We start from the raw sequence: 5,707 nt of genomic DNA, 5'->3' as shown, positions 1-5,707 counted from the left end.
TACAATAACTATCAAATTGATAATCACCCCTCATCGATTATGGCTTATACTAGTTATTTATTTGACTTCGGCCTATGATATAGACTCCTGCATATAGAAATCTTTAGGACCGATTCAGTCATCTCTACCGGTTGTCTTTATATGCTTTGTAGTTAATAATGGTTAAAGCTCAATTCTTTAGCCTACTTTTCAACATGACGACTAAATAACTCTTCTTCAGCCTCTCCATCCCCACTTAGTAGAACTTATCACACCATAACTTATCAATTCCGGAAAGAATCATCTGATTTCTATCTATTTTGACTTCATCCAAATTGGTCCACTTGGCAATTAGTCATGGCTTTTTGGTGGGTTGTTGGGATGCGGCGTAAATAAGACAAAATCAAAAAATTGAAATAACAAATCTCACAAAATCTACATGATATATTCTACGAATCTAATGGAGATATGGTGCAGATAGGATTGATACAAGAAATTAAAGAAGAGCAAATCTGATTAATTTTTATTTCTGTATATCCAACTAAATCCAAAAGTGAAAGAACAATAAATTCCACAATATCTCACTAAATCTTTGAAAGAATAATAAATTCCACAATATCTCACTATATAAAGAGCTTTACCTTACCACCAAACAACACAAGCACAATGACATCCAAGAATTCCATTGTTATTCTGGTCTTTCTCCTCGTTACTCTCATTATGCCTGCCCAATCCACCAGTACGTATCACGTTCACCCATCAAAGTGTTTCTCAATGAAGCTTTTGTTTTGGCTGTCTAATTAAGTTTGAGCTTAAGCTTGAGAAACCATTGCTGCAGTTGATGCTAAAGTTTGACTGGTTATTTGTTTGCAGGTTATCCAATTCCTGATCAACTGATTGTACCCTGCATTTATATTGGACCGTGCATAAATAGTCGTCTTTGTGAAGGGCATTGCCAAATCAAACGCCGTCTTCCTGGGGCATGCGTTGATTATAATCATACACAAATTTGCTGCTGTCTTCCATCATAATTTGGATGGGAGTTCAGGAGGCCTTTTCGTTAATGCATATATAGTCTTCATGAGTTTCATTTTGTGCCTCTATGCCCGCCTTCATGTTCTCTGCTCTCTATATAGAAGGAAATAAATGAAATAATTTATAAACAAGAAAACAATAGAAAAAGAAATGCTCATTTCATATGTGATGCGTTGTCGAATCTATTTTTCTTTTGAACCCTTTTTTGTATTTAAAATATAATTTTCTTAGATTCTCCATAACTAAGAAATCCCAGGTATAAATCTAAGCAGCGGTGTCCTAGTCATTTGTTTTGTGAAGGACCTTATCTCAAATTAAAACTTAATATCTGTAAGTGGCTCTCATTAACCGCTAGAATGGATGTCACTACTTCAATTTATCACTTGTCCTTTTTATAGTTATTTTTAAAATAAGATATGATACTTTAAAAAATTATAATGAACATCAGGCTTCAAAAGAAAAATATTTATTGCATATTAAGTAATAAACTTCAATAATATGCAAGCATATGTAATACTAACAACATTAATATTAATTACACATTAATTAATAAACTTTAATGGCAATCGTACATATTAATATTGATGTCATTAATTTTAGTGTCCTCTGGGCCTCCACTTGAAATCGAACAATGAATTTAAGTTAGTTGCAATTATTAGAAATATAAAGGTTTTAATTATAGGTAACAAAACTTGCCCTAGTATTCAAGAATTCCAAAATTATAATTGGTCAATGCCACTCAAAAAGCTTATATTATATCGGATGAAAAACTTGTACTCACTAATGACTGGCTTTCTTATATTATATTATCTAAAATTTCGTTGCATAATTCGGTCTCATGCTAGTGTCTTTATGTGTGTGTGTGTGTATAACTCCAAAAAGAAACCCTTTTACTTTGAACTTTAGATGGCTACAACATGTATAAGTATCCGACACCATGTTGCTCCTAAGTTTTATTCAAAATCCCATCATCACAAGCTTAACAATTACAAACACCATCTATCATTAACTCTGATTTCTATATTTAAAACCTAACCAAGAAGGGTTAGAAACCCCTATTAGGATTCACAGGCACACATAGAGCCGTTAGTGGATGGCTAAGGCCATTGTGTGACATGTAACCATTACCATTTAGGACTGTGTGTTGAAAGAAGATAATCATGACATCTCAAGTGTGTTGAAAGAAGATAGTCATGACATCTCAATCATTCATTCTGTTAAATCTGCATTTGGCTCTTTAAGATTCTAGCATATGGTGAGAAATTGCATGCTCACACAAAGGCAAACCCCATTTCTCTTATTATACTTATACTGATGATGAATTGGGATGGAGCATATCAAATACGAGCACATGTAATTTGATTAGAAAGAAGAAAGAATTTTTTAACTCGCTCAAACCAAATCTCTCAAAACAAATTCAGAAAAAGGTGGAAAAATTGGTGAAAATAGGGTTTTAAGTCTCCTTGTCTTTTTTTAATGATCAAAAATATTTATATAGATGAGATCCGCTCTTGCACAATTTTAATCAGATATCTCTTCTAGTTCTAATGAACTCAATTTTCTTAAAAAGACATGATGAGTAAAAACAAACTTCAAAAAGCTAAAGTTCTAAAGGAGGTAGATCTTGACTTGTACATCAATTTTGCCTTCTATTTTCTCCCCCGAATTTTTTTCAGATTGGGAGATATGTCCGATCAAAAAAAAATTTGAAGAAAAATTTCCGATTTGACATGCCTCTTTCAGAACCCAAACTATGGAATTTGACCCCAATCGCTAAACATAAGGTCTCATTTAGGAGGCAATGCTATGTCATAGGTCTCGAAAAGTTATCTAAATTTAAAAAAAAAAAAAATCATCTCAATCAGACAAGCCTTCGAAAATTTGGCTCATGATTCGGATTCTGATATGTTGGATTCTATCGATCCAAAGTGCTCCATATCGAGTCTATCGATCCTTATGTATTAACATATCTACGTAAGGCATTGTATTCCTAGGTGCAAGGCCTAGAAGTTAAGCTCAATTGAGGTCCATCATCATCAATAGTAGTATCAGTCATGTTGGCGATCACTTAGAATTATTGGATGGATGGTTATTATCCACCTGAAAGATCAGGCCCTTCCCCCATGTGTACATGAGATTGGGTACCTACACATCAAGATTCTCAACAGCTCCGTCATGATTAGGCACCTCAAAAGGAAAGGTGTATCAAATCTAATGTGAGTGGTTTGATATGGTTGAAAACCCAGATCATGTAACACTTTTCAATAACCATGTTTATGTTTTATGTACATCTACTTTATCGATGTTACTTCTTGGTACATAAATAAGAATGCAAAGTTTTAGTCCCTTAATGGAAATTCTAAGAGAAGACAAGTGCTTGGATCTAACTGTGACACTTGAAGATGTAAGTTGGATTTGATATTGTCTACTAATAACATCATTTAGATATCGATAGAGGGCAAGCCAATAATATCTAGATAATGCTGACCATAGGGATCAGTAGAAGGAATTGCTTGACAAGAGGAACCAATAGAAGGACAAGGGTCATTATTCTAGCTAGTCATTCTCATCTCTCAGAAGAGAAGATATAAGTTATTTCCGATATTATACATAATGTTAAGAAAATATGTTGTGGAGACTAAGGCTAGCATGCCTTAAGACCTTAAGGATATTTCTTAACACCACGCTAGGAGAAAGTGGGTCTATTTCTATCTGGTAGATGCATTAGCCACCCAAGCTAACAAAGGTTTCTTCCCTTAGGACAAGCCGAGCTACTAGAAGCAGAAATGTCATTAGTTTCTAGCTTCGGAAAGCATTTTTCCTTTTATACCATTATTTTCTTTAGCATTAAGCTTTAAAGGATTGGGACATTTTCATTTCTTTAGAATGAAAATAAGAATAAAACTCCTAACTATACAGCTGAAGTGTGAGTTATTCATTTCTATTTTCGTTCGAAAACTTAACTCCTCTCAACCAAATATATCCTATATTTTTTTCTTAATTTACCGGTCCAATCCAATCCAATATGGAAACACCATCCTACGCATAGCACAACACTAGATCATGACTACCATATTAGTACTGCGAACATAGCGGTGGTAACTGGTAGCGGCATTGGTCAATTGATGATTGCCAAGTTTGAAATAATCATAATAACAACCATCCCTACACATTGCGTGTCACGCCCCGAACCCAGCACCCGGAGTTGCGCGACCGGCCGCATGAGCCCTAGAGCAATGCCCTAAAGATCATGCAAGGCCTATAATTAACAAAATTCCAATAAATCTACAATTAATTTAATAATTCAAATAGACAAATCCGACATGTCAAAATAAACAAATTAGTTCAATTACGAGCTCTTCAAATGTTCATCGACATCAAAGAAAGATAAACAACTAACTAACTAATGACTCTGGTACTCGCACTCTGCACCCATCCCATCCAAAACTATGCATCCTGCAACTCTAGTAAGAAAAAGAAGAAGAGAGGGTGAGCTTTACAGCCCAGTAAGAATTCCTACACATCCATACCAACATAATAATAATATAAATTTGAAACTACGACAAATCGATGCACACTTTATGAAATCATAAATAGTTTCCAAAAGACTCAAATAATCAATATAATTATGTACATCAAGCATCAATGAAAGTCCATATTATACATCAAACGTCAATGAAAGTCCAGCCACATAAGAATGATATAGTATATAATAGCCTATAAATCACTATGACTGTTTTCAATGCTTTTTCTTTCCATTCCATGTTAACTTGATCCGGATCAATTATCTTTCCGACTTTGGGCTACATCCCGATCACGTTTCCGGCCCATGACGGGGCAATCGATAGAATCACATTTCCAGCCTGTGACGGGGCAATCGATAGTATCACATTTCTAGCCTGTGATGGGGCAATCAATAGTATCACATTTCCAGCCTGTGACGGGGCAATCAATAATATCACATTTCTAGCCTGTGATGGGGCAATCAATAGTAACGAGATAAGCCCAAAGTCCCTGTTCATTTAATTAATTCGCAAACACACATCAATCCCTTTTTCTACTTTATTTCCGACCTAGACTAACCATGGTCACGTTTCCGGCCCGTGACAGGGCAATCATTATAACATGGTTAGTCCATACCACCACATCCATAAATTCAATTATGCAGGTATAAGTTATACACATACATGCATCCATCATACTACCAACCACAAGCCAACACGATCAAAATATAATTAAATATAAAATTATTTTGCTTTGTTTGGATCATAGCATATCAAACATCTATAGTGTAAAAATATGTATATCATGTAGGATTGTCGTATAAGGATTCTTACCCTTTTATAAAAAAAACTCAAACAACTAATCACCCGCCCTCACGGCGATCTCGAGCCAGAATGCGCAGAACTCTGCTCAGCGTCCTCTCGTCCAATAGATTGTTCCCCTACAGAACCAAGTTATCATTAAAAATTATCCAAAACATATAAAAATCCAGGACTCCCAATGGATCCTCTTAAGGGTCCACCAATATCTAACACCCCAGGATTAACCATCAATCCATGATTTCCCTATATTAAACTAGAGAAAAACAAAGCAATAAAAGAGAGCAATTAGAGAGGGAGAAAAACAAAGAATTGTTCTCTCTCTCTCTCTTCCTTCTTCCCGTCAACAAAATATCAAGAAGAGAGAGTTG

The 5,707-nt window shown here is 35.0% G+C and overlaps 1 long non-coding RNA gene across 1 annotated transcript; it reads left to right on the top strand.

Annotated features, from left to right (window-relative positions):
• Positions 1-628: 628 nt before the first annotated feature.
• LOC120110078 (uncharacterized) lies at positions 629-1,069 on the top strand. Its single transcript, XR_005510834.3, has 2 exons — positions 629-718; positions 853-1,069. It is a non-coding gene; the product is annotated as an uncharacterized LOC120110078 (long non-coding RNA).
• Positions 1,070-5,707: the final 4,638 nt, after the last annotated feature.

This window comes from Phoenix dactylifera, chromosome 8, assembly GCF_051530095.1.
Source record: "Phoenix dactylifera cultivar Ajwa chromosome 8, Ajwa_hap1_PhDact_Kaust_v1.1, whole genome shotgun sequence".
NCBI lineage: Eukaryota > Viridiplantae > Streptophyta > Magnoliopsida > Arecales > Arecaceae > Phoenix > Phoenix dactylifera.
The sequence above is the reverse complement of the archived record's forward strand: the minus strand, read 5'-3'. Positions and strand labels throughout refer to the sequence as shown.